Source organism: Camelus bactrianus, chromosome 1 (assembly GCF_048773025.1).
Source record: "Camelus bactrianus isolate YW-2024 breed Bactrian camel chromosome 1, ASM4877302v1, whole genome shotgun sequence".
Taxonomy (NCBI): Eukaryota; Metazoa; Chordata; class Mammalia; order Artiodactyla; family Camelidae; genus Camelus; species Camelus bactrianus.
The window spans coordinates 46,177,354-46,189,021 of record NC_133539.1 but is presented as its reverse complement, the minus strand read 5'-3'; the positions used below and the strand labels follow the sequence as shown (position 1 = coordinate 46,189,021).

Sequence of the window (11,668 nt, the reverse complement as noted above, 5' to 3'; positions counted from 1 at the left end):
GCCTCAGCTAGCATTACTATAAAGGACTTACACAGTATTCAGCCACTTTATGATGATAAAGGTGCAAGAGTAGGCCCACGATCATGGGATCTCCTGGACTTACCACCGCCTCATACATGCAGCCAGCCTCATGGAATGCTGGAACAGTCCTCTAAAGATAGAGCTAAATGGTGAGCTTTATGAGGCAACATTCTGAAAGAATGGGTTGTCACCCTTCAGGATACAGTGTAGTCATCAAACCAGAGACCTCTATGGTGCTGTGTCCCCAGTTGGAAGACTACAAGAGTCAAGTGGGATGGCAAAAGAGTGGTCTCATTTACAACACTCCCAACAACTTCTTATTGGAAGCATGTGTGCTTCCTGCCGTGCAAGTCCACACTAGGTTAGCTAAGGTCCTGGTTCCCAAAGGGGGCATACTCTTCCTAGGGGCTACAGCGAGGGTCCCGTCAGCAACAAGAAATGGTTGCCACCAGGGTATTTTGTGCTCCTTATGCCCAGGGGCATGCAGATGAGGAGTCACCATATTCATAGGGTCATTGACTATGATGAGCAGGAGGTCAGGCTGCGTCTACAAAATAGCACAGGGAGGTATACGTCTGGAGCCCAGGCAAGCCATTTGGTGCCTCCCGTCGCTCCCCCGCCCTACTATTAACTGTGAACAGACTCATATGGCAAACCTAGCCTAAGAAGGGCATGATTACCAAGGGTTCAGACCCCTCAAGAATGAAAGTTTGCACCATGTCATCAGGTAAACCAATAGGAACAGCCGAGGCAATTGGTAAGTGCAATGGGAATCCAAAATGGATAGTGGAGGAGAAGATGAGGACCACCTGCAGCCTTGAGATCAACTGCAGTGGGCGGGGATGTAGTTCATCCTACTAACCTCCCTCCCTCTTCTGTTTCCCCCAGGAATACAGGCCTACAGGGACCATGGAGGCCTTGCTCCCTGAGGTGTGCACTTAGTAGCTAGTGTACAGTGTACCACTCAGATCTCTCACAGATGGGAGTGTACCTGACTGAGGGCCCCAGCTGTGGCTCTCTAGATCCATTATTTTCATGCTGAGGCTCCATTTCTCATGGATTGTTGGCACCAGAATGACTGAGTGGGGTATCCTAATGCACAGCTATTCCTGTGAGGTAGGGGACACCTCTGAGGGTGGGTTAGGCTTTGAGGGGTCTTCATCAGCCTGAACTTAAACTTTCTTGCAATTGTGCTGCAGAGACTCTTGCTTCTCAGTCCTTCTACCTTCTCTCTTTCCTTCAAAGGGATCAGACATGCTAGGCAGTCTGAAGACTTTGCCTCCTCTGGCTTCCTCTCTGTTTTCAACCCTCACAGGCATTTCTCCAAGTAGATCTCTTATAAATCTAATCTCGTGCTTTGCATGAGCTTCTCAGAGGATCTGAACTAGTAAATTTGGACTTAGTTCTGGCAGGTGGTTAAGTTACTTGTGGACCAGTTTCATACCACCGAGGCTTGTTTTTTGAACAAGTCTAGTGTAGATACCATTGTCATGCTAGTTTAGCCCTACTTATGTAAGGTGTAACCTTCCTGGGATCCTAGTGAAAGTTTGGAGTATTCAGTGAGGACACTGGCTGGATAGAAATTGTGTTTCCCACTCTCATGCTAGTTTTGGGGAATTGTTTAGTGTTCAGCAGTGGACGCAAAGGTATCTGTATGCAAATTTCTGGGATTTTCTTCTCTGCATATGTTCCTCCTTGCTGATTCTCTGCCCTGAAAATTCAAGCCATCTGTCCCATTCAATACTAATCTTTTGTCTCAACTCAGCAAGGTTGCTCTGCTCTGCTAAAGCTCCTCCTCCTGCAAAGTGATCCAGAGTACTTAAACACAGAAAGGCAGGACAACAGTAGGGTTGGTCACCCTATTTCCCCTCCTCAGTGATCAGTCCTTTGCTACCAGTTGTCCAATGTCTGAAATGCTGCTTCACACAATTTTCCTAGCTTCTTGAACGAAGACAGCTCATCTTTTTGTGAAAGTTCTAATATATGTATTTAGAGGTATAAGTTTCCCATCAGTATTTGCTTCACACTATCCCATAAGCTTTGATATATTGTATTTTCATTAGAATTCATTTCAAAATATTTTATAAATTCACTATAATACATAGTTTGACTTATGGGTCATTAGGAGTATGTTCCTTAAATTACAACCATTTGGGATTTTTTTTAATCTTTATGTTAACTGATTTCTGGTTTGCTTAATACTCTAGGATTTCAATCTTTTGAATTCATTTAGCTGATTTGTGATCAATCAGATGGTTAGTGTTGGTAAGTGTCCTGGGTGTACCTTAAAAGAGTATGTATTCTGAAATGTTTGGACATAATGTTTTATATTATGTCTCACTCTTATGCATCATGACAATACATAGCAAGTGGAAGGAGTTCAACACATATGAAATAACTCAAAGGTTTTATCCTATTGGTGGTAATTCCAGACCATATGAGAGAGGATGATTATGAAGTCACATGGGTATAGGCAGAGAGAAAATTATTTTTGGTAAAATGGAACTTTAAAAAGGAACCTCAAATCAAAATGTGCAGTTCCTCTCCAGCACCATTCCAGTCAACATTAATACCAACCCTTTTTGTTATGGAAATTATCCCAATATTTTTCCTTCTTATATTTCTAGCAATTTTCCTTTCATTTGTTGTAAGCTCAGTATCACTATGTGACAGTAGAAAACAACCTCTTTGGAAAAAATAATGACTGATTTATTAGGCTCATAGAGATACAAGAAATGGTTAATTTTATTTCTCCAAATGATTCATGATTGCTCCTGAGATTACATGAGTTTAGAAGAATCTAGTATCTCTATCCAATGGTCAAATGTTTCAAGTAGAATCATTTTTTAATTTTCCAAGTTCTAGTGTCACTTTCTATTTCTTATAAACATCACTCAAGGTTAAAACTGTTACTAATGTACAGCTTCTAGGAAATACATTGAACCTTGCTACTTAACCCCTCTGCCAACTTTGTTCTGGACAATGAAATTTTGATGATAGAAAGAAGGAAGAATATGGATTTAGACAAGGCTAACAGCACACTTTCCAGGCTTAGAAGATGCCTCTGGTGCCCTCTCTCCCATCTCTTCTACCTCTGGTTCTAGCCGCAGCTCTGGTGAACACCTCTAGGCAGGTTTCACTGAGCTCTGTGCTGACAGTGCCTCACCTCAGGCGTGCATCAAGAATCTAGCTTCCTTCCCAAAGCTACCCTGATGCAGCATGTGTGATGGTGTGGCACCAGTGAGGCTCTCGTCCTGGAGGGTTAACACCCCATGGAAGTAGCCCTCAGCTACTGAGAGATAAATGCTTCTCCTTTTCATCCCTCAGGCAGGCAGTTTCGAGACATAGTTTAATAAGAATCCTGAGAAGGTTCTGCACTAAGTAGCCATGAACACTAGTGGCCCACTCAATAACACTACCTTGCTTTGCTTGGATTTTCTTTCCCTTTTCCCCTGTTCACTCCTGTCTCATTCCTGTTCCCTGGGATCACATTCCCAAATAGATGTGTCTACCTTTGAAGGCCCTGCTTTCAAGAATAACCTAGATTAAGACACTAGGTAAATAGGTTGTTAGTAGATTAAATAATGTAGGAATATAATTTCCCTTGACTCTGCACATGCTACAAGGAAACACTTATTTAGTTGGGAGCACAGTTTATGGTAATTTTGATGATTTTCCATCTTTTTCCTTTTTGAGAGTTCATCATCCATCATGATGTCTGAATGCCTGAAGAAAAAAAAGTTGGTACAAATTAGCTTATAATTGGAAAGGCAAATTTCTTTGTGATGACAGCTCTAAGCACTTTTTTCTTTGTGTGGGGACCCTCAGTTATGTGACTGGATAGTTCAATCCAATAAGGAGGAGCCCTCAGTCTACTTAACGAGGCAGAGCTTTTTGTTGCTTTGGAAACAACCATATCACATTTCTTATTCTCCTTGGTGAAAAGCTGGTGCTTTTACTGCTGTGATCCTTTCTGGCTAAGACTCTCAAGTAAACCTTAAAAATGTAAAAATTACTGGAATACTGTCAAGACTTTATTCATGAAAAACTGAAGAAACATCTTGAAAGATTCAGGGGTTATTAGGGATAAATTTAGGCTGCCCATATGCTAGCCCTGAGAAAAATGTTAGCAGTTATAATTTTTTACTCATTTAAGGAATAGAAGACACTACAGAGAACATAATTGGTAAATTCCTCTCTTCTCACAGGAACTTATATTCTAGTGGTGAGGAAAGTGAGATAGTAAGGAAATTAAATAATTAAAATGCACGGCATTTCAAATAAAGTTTACAGATAAAAATTAACTAGAAATGGGGGAATGAATGTGCAAGTTTTTTGTTTTGTTTTACTCTCTAGGTTTTACTGAAAAAAAAAATGACATTTGAACAAAACCTGAGGAGGAGTAAAGGGTCAGTCATATAGGTGTCTCGGGGAGGACCATTCAGGAAGCAAGAGAAGCCATCCCCAGAGCCCCGAAATGGAAAGAGGCCAGTGTGGTTTTAGAGATATGAGCATTAAAAGATGAAGTTAGAAATGGCATGGGGGAAAGGAGGCAATGGCAGATCATGTGAGAGAGGGGTTCTCAATGGATGGAGGGCCATACTATGCACCGAGCTGATGTTTTGAAAAACCAGGAGAACATTTAGGTATTACTATGATTGGGATGGTACTAGTGGGTAGGCAACATTTATGATAAAAGTACAATAATGTTTGGGACAGGTCCACCAACAAAGCATTTTTCTACATTTTGTGCATCTTTAAAATGCCCTGCTCCTCATTCCTGTAGATGTAAAACTTTATTTATGCTAACTTCTAAATCCCATTCATGGCAAGCCAGGTTACTGGGATACACTCTTCATTGAAAACAAGTAAACATCCCAGATAAAATATAGTTGATCGGTTCCGGAAAACGTTGGCTAATATTTTTTCAAGTCTTTTCCTGCCCCAGGCTCTCTCTCCTTCCTTTTTAGGATTTCGGTTTCATATATGTTAGATCACTTGATGGTATTCTATCAGTTATTAATGCTTTGTTTATTTAAAGTATCTCTCAGTTTACTTATATTCGGATGATTTCTAGTGACCGGACTTCAAGTTTAATGATGCTTTCTACTACTGTGTCCAACCTACTGATAATTCTATCAAATTATTTCAGATACTGTATTTTTCAGTTGTGGGATTTCCATCTCATTAAAAAAATTATCTGTATCTCTCTCAAAATTCTCTACTTCTTCACCCATTACATCTTATTTTAGTAAGATTCCTTAACATAGAAAATCCTAAAGAGGCTACTAGAAAACTACAAGACCTTATGTACTAATTTTAACATCTGGACTGACTTATGATTTTATTGATTTATGAGAAAGGTGACACTGCAGGGCAGTAGGAAAAGAATGGTCTTTCAAGAAAAGGACCTGGGTAAGCTGGATAGCTATATGAAAAAAAAAAATTAACATTTACTGCATACTCTACTAAAATCAATTCTACATGGTTAATAGATTTAAAAATTCAAAGAAAAACATTTTTTTTAGATGATAACATAGGAGAAGGTTCCTGTAGGCAGTGATTTCTTAGGATAGCAAAGGCACTAACCATAAAAGAAGGCTGATAAATTAGACTTCCAGAAAAATTTTATAGTCATTAAAATTTAACAATGAGATAGTTAAAATGCAAGTCACAGGTTAGGAAAAGTGTTTTGTTTTGCTTCTTTTTTTTTTTTTTTTTTGCAGTGCTCATAAATGAAAATGGCCTCACAACTAGAATATATAAAACAAATAGAAAAAGATAAACAACTCTCTCCCTGACCAAAAATGAAATAAAGAACCAAAAGGCATTTTACTAAAGCGGATATTCACATGACTAATAATTACATGTAAAGAGGCTCTCTTACATTAGTCATCAGAGAAGTGTAAATTTTTTTTTTTTTAAACAGAAGTGTAAATTGAAACCATACAATCACCAACCATTGGTGAGGGTGTGGAGCAATGAAAACTCATTATACACTGCTGCTGGGAGAGTAAATTTGAAAAACTGTTTGGCACTATCAACAAAACCTATGTTGGAGCTATTCTACTTTTAGGTGTATATCCCAATAGAAATGTGTATCTATGTGATACATATATATCTTTAGATACATATACTGATGAGTATAATAATGTTCACAGCAGTATTATTTGTAATAGCCCCAAGCCTGGAAGTAACATGAATAACCCAGTATCAATATAAGGGATCAGTCACAAAAGACATATTATATGATTCCATTTTAATAAAATGACCAGAACAGGTAAATCTACAGAGACAAAAAGTAAATTAGTGGTTACTGAGGACTAGAAAGGATGGAGGGTATCATAGGGGAGTGACAGCTAGACAGTATGCAGTTGTTTTGAGGTGATTAAAGTGTTGTACAATTGATTGTGCCTGCCAGTGGTTGCACTTACCCGTGAATACACTAAAGAAACATTAAACTATACACTTTAATAGATGAAAATTGTATGGTATGTGCATTGTATCTCAATATAACTGAAACTTAAAAAAACTGTATAAATGGTAAGCTGCAGTACATTCACACAATTAACTGCCATACAGCATAAAATACAGACCTGTTACACACAACAATGGATGAATCTCAAATATATTATGGAGTGAAAGAAATAAACTACTAAAGAATATTTACTTAATAATTCACTTCATGTGAAATTAAAGAAAAGACAAAACTAATCTGTGTATTTGAGGATAAGACAGTGGTTACACTTGGGGAGAAGTTACCCCTGGCTGGGCAGGGAGCTGGAGGAGCTAGGCATTCTCTATTTCTTGATCTGGGTATTGGTTGCAAGGTGTGTTTGTGTTAGTCTTTGAAAGTTTACTGAACTGTACATTTACAGTTTGCCCACTTTCCTGGATTTTATACTTCAACAAAAGTTCATTAAGATTTTTTTTAAAATCCAGTTCAGTAAGTTGCACTATTAGTACGCATTTAAAAGAAGAGCTAAAAGAATACGTAAGCATTTTGACAGTTAATTTTTGTGGGTTGGAATTATGCTGAATTTTAATGTTCTTCTATATACTTTTCAGTATTTTCCAAATTACCATTGTGGACATGTATTACATTTATCACTAGAAAAAATGCTATAAGGATACAGTGGTCTGAGATCTCCTTGTATTACGTTTATACCAATTTAGTAACAGTGTAAGGACTCTGGCTTTTGCGCCCAGATAGGAAGGGATTGCCATTTTAGAGTGAAGGAGGGTGTGGCTGCTGGTCTGGGGATTTCCTGGCGGTCTTGCTGACTGCCAGGAACTCAGTAGCGGCCACCCGGCGGGGAAGAGCAGAGGTGCAAGTGTAGGGACCCAAAAAATTGTGAAGCCTCAGCAGGTGGGACCCAGTGAACCCAGCGAGTCGTAGTCCTTCTGGAACCTAAGTCCTTACTGCAGAACTGGTCGGACGAGGAGCCGAAGCTCTAGCCTCCGTGCTGGGTAAATGGAAAGATCAGAGCCTAATCATTGTTATTCCTCTGTTTTATGTAAGGCCAGAAGCTGAGAGCGGTTTTTACATTAGTATGAGGTTGTTAAAAAAAAAAAAAAAAAAAAGACAAATAAGCCCCAAAGACTGTTCCTGGCCTGCAAACCCTAAAATATTTGCTACCTGGCTTTTCACAGAAGACTACCAATTCCTTGAATAAGAAACTCTAGGCTGAAAATTTTTAAGGTATTTTAAAATGTTACCTGGGTAAGCTCTTGCTGGTGAGGAGCCAGGTGGGGACTGGGCCTGCAAGGAAACTTTCGGTTAGGGTTATCAGGAGATTTAGTAATGCCCAGGCTTGTCGGACACAGGAAGTCAGAATCCACTAAGGAGAGGGTAAAAGCTCATCTCTGGAGAATCCAGTCTGGACCGGGATGGTCAGGCACCGCGGGCCACACATCACTGGCACTTCCTGGCAGAGGGCTCCAAACGATAAGCCATGCTCACTGCAGCCCTCAGCGGACGGCAGAGGAGCGGTATTCAAGCAGGTAAGCAGCGTTGCCACGTCTGGAGATGCCAACGGAGCGTCTCGGGAGTTCTCTTTCCTGTTCTCTGCGGTGGGCAGCCCCGCCGACTGAGCGCTCCGCCAGCGCATCTGTAACTTTTGGAGACGCGCCCTGTGGGTGCGGCCGCCTAGCGCCTGCGCAGTGCTGCTCGCCCGCTGCTCCCACGGCGCAGGCCCGGTGGGTCCTCAGCCCGGGAGGAGTGCGACCCCGCCTGGGTACCCGAGGGAGGAGGGAAGCTGGGCGGAAGGACGCGTACAGTGTTTTTTTGCGGAACTGTTTGAGTTAGTTGTGTACATCATAACTCTTCACCCTTAAATATGACCAATGTTTGCGGTACGCAAAGGACAATTTCATTTTTTTCAGCCTAATATATCACTACTGTCTTGTAGGAGTTAGGGATTCTCCTACATCATTGCCGTGGCGCTATTGATTTTGGGCGTGACGATTCTTTGTTGTGGGGGAGGGGAGATGTGCATTGCACAAGTGTTTAGTAGCATTTCTGGCCTCTGCTCATTAGATGCCAGTAGCAACCCTCCCTTCCCCTCCTCCGCTGGTGACAACCAAAAATGTTTTCAGACATTGTCAGATGTGTGTGGGGGGCAGGGCAGTGCAAAATCACCCCAATTGAGGACTACTGTCCTATAGGATTGCAGGGTAGTGTCTTTAAGAAATGTATCATTAGGCTCTTCAGACACAAGAAGTCAGAATCCACTAAACGGTGTCACATTACTATAATGTAATATATAGGTCATATTAGAATTTCCTCGATTGTATCCCCCACCCTACGCCAAATCCTTTCTTGCCCTATTGTTGTTTGTAAAATATAAATCCAGAATTTAACAAAGTTCGAGTCTCTAGTTACTTTTAATTTAGACTATTTCCCCAGCCATTTTTGTTTATTTTTTTTGTGGCATTGACTTTTTGAAAAGTTCAGGCCAGCGGTTTTCCAGAATATCCTTCAATTTGGGTACTCAGATTCATCCTCGCTGTAAGATTCACGTTGAATTTTTTGTTTTTGACTGGAATTCTCCTAGGTGATTTTATATCCATTTTTTTCTATTTCAAAGGACTCTCTAGCTGTTCCAACGTTTAATTTTATTAAGTCCATTTATCTCCCAGTGATTTGAGATACCACTTTATCACATACATAAATTTCCACATTGTACTTGGCTCTATATCTGTATTTTCTTTTTTTTCCACATAGATCTGCTTGACTACTCGTGGGCTAATATTTTACTGCTTTAATTATAGAAACCGTATATTTTCCAATATCTCATAGATCTAGGCCTGCCTCATGCTGTTATCTTATTTTCTTTCCTGTTTTTTGGATAGTCTTGCTTATTTATTTTTTCCATGTAAATTATAGAATCTAACTCCATAAAATTACTTTAAAATTGGCATCAATTTATGATTTTGCATTATTCAATTGAGGAGCAAGTTTTATTTTTCATTTTACTCAAGTCAGCAGTTTTGTATCTTTCAGGAAAGCTTTAAAGCTTCTCTCATATTGGTTTTGCACAATTCTTATTAGGTTTAGTCCTAGGATATTAAAAAAAATTTCTTTGGTAATGTAAATGAGTCATCTCTTCTGTTTTCCCCTGTAACTGCTTATTGCTTCAGTATATGAACATATTGATTTCTGTATGTAATTTTATATCTTGCTATCTTAATCTCCTATTGCTTCTAGTTTTGCATTGATTATATTGGCATCTCTATTTACACTTACATAATTGCAGTGATTATTCATTTTAAAGCTCAAATTGCCCATCTTTGGCTTCTCTGTTCATTTGACAACCTCAAATGTCTTGATAGCTTCCTTGCTTTCAGACACTTTAATAAGAGTCCCAGTCTCATATTGGAACAGTCTCATTTACTGCTCTAGACCCAGAATCAGCCATTTCTCAAAGGAGATTTCATTGCTTTCAGTGTAAAACGTATTTGGTGACCACAATCTGTGTACGTAAAGTTGTTCATGGCTAAAAGTCTTGTTACTTCTCAGACTTTTCAATACAAGTACTAGGGAATATGTAGTTTTTCAAAGAAAGATAAATCATAAATTTGTGCTGGTATTCCAATTCTAATGAAAGATTATAGAATTTTTTTTACTTCTTTAATTTTATATTGCATCTCTTTTCTCCTGAAAAGCATAGTTTCTAACAATGTTAACAGAATTGCTTGCTTTTTTCCATAATTTATATAATAACTTCAAAATAACTACCAATGTTATAATGCATTATAAGAGTGCTAAATGCAGTTTAATACAGCTGGGTTTATTTGATTCAGGTTGTTTTCAAATATAGGTTGCTTAATTTAAAATTCCAAAGTGGGACTAAAAAAAGCTAGTCTTTGATATTTCTAACATTTTGAGTGTAATGTCTAACTCATTTATTTCTCTCATTTTTATAATATAAATATTTTCCATGAATCTTATTTCGAACACTCTTTAGCAGTATCTTATAAACTCTGATAACATGTTTTCATGATTTTTTTCTAGAAATTTTCTGTATCAATTGGTATTTTTTCCCTGAGCCAAGCTATGTTTAGTAGAAAAAATTTAAATTTCAAGGTAGAAAGGCTATGATTGCTGTGGATTCCTACTTTTATTATTTTGTTGATGGAGAATATTATTTGTATTTTTCTTTATGTAACTTATACATGTCTCTATATGTGACTGTAAACTCAATTATTCTAAATGTTTTTTGGTACCATTTTTTGATCTTGGACTAAGAAGCATACCAAAATTTGCTATATTTATGTGTTTCTAGTCTTTTTGAATCTCTTGTAGTTTCTGCTGAATGAAAGAAGCTACTGTTATTTGCTGCATATCTTTCATAAATATTTTATTTTCATGGCAAATTGTAGCCTTTAACATTATAAGGTGCTGTTTGACTTGGTAGTGGTTTTTTGATCTGAATACTACTTAATTGTATTTCAGAATCATAATTCTTTCTTTATATTTATACTTTCTTGGTATTCCTTTGTGCAGCCTTTCATTGTTAGCATTTCTGAAATTACTTTGCTTTAGGTATGTCTTTGTCTTTTGTATAGAGCATAGAGTTGGGTTTTGCTTTGGAATCAACTGGTTTTTTTTGTCCTTTTAATGGGGGGCGGTTACGCTGTCTATTGGTTGATATGTTTGAACTCAGATATCTCATTTTATATTATATTTATATGTAATATATAGCATATTTGATGATAAATGTTATTGAGGAAAATAAAGGAGAAGGGGGAGGGTAGGAAATGCTGGAGGGGAGGTATTTTCCATTTTAAGTAGGTGGTCAGGGAAGGTCTCACTGAGAAGGTGACTTTTGCACAAACTCTTGAAGTAGGTGAAGGTATGAGTTGTTTTCATAAGTGAGGTAAGACTTACCCTGACTGAGAGAACAGCTGGGCAAGGCCCGGAGGCACAAGATTTCTTGGTGTATTTTCAAAGGGCAGCGAAGAGGCTGATGTGACTAGAGTGGTGTGTGCAGGAGAATGTTAGGAGATAAGCCAGAGGGAATGAGGTCAAGAGATCAGTTAGGGCCGTCAGTCTCAGAGAGTGAACAATCCCTTGAAGAGGAATTTGGGTGCCACATGTTGAAATAAAATTACTTCTGCCATCCTACTGTCATAAATTAATAAC

The 11,668-nt window shown here is 38.6% G+C and overlaps 1 long non-coding RNA gene across 1 annotated transcript; it reads right to left on the bottom strand.

The window, feature by feature from the left end:
- Positions 1-2,748: 2,748 nt before the first annotated feature.
- LOC105081533 (uncharacterized) lies at positions 2,749-8,942 on the bottom strand. Its single transcript, XR_836453.3, has 2 exons — positions 7,741-8,942; positions 2,749-3,747 (listed from the first exon to the last, which is right to left on the bottom strand). It is a non-coding gene; the product is annotated as an uncharacterized LOC105081533 (long non-coding RNA).
- Between the last annotated feature and the right edge of the window lie 2,726 nt (positions 8,943-11,668).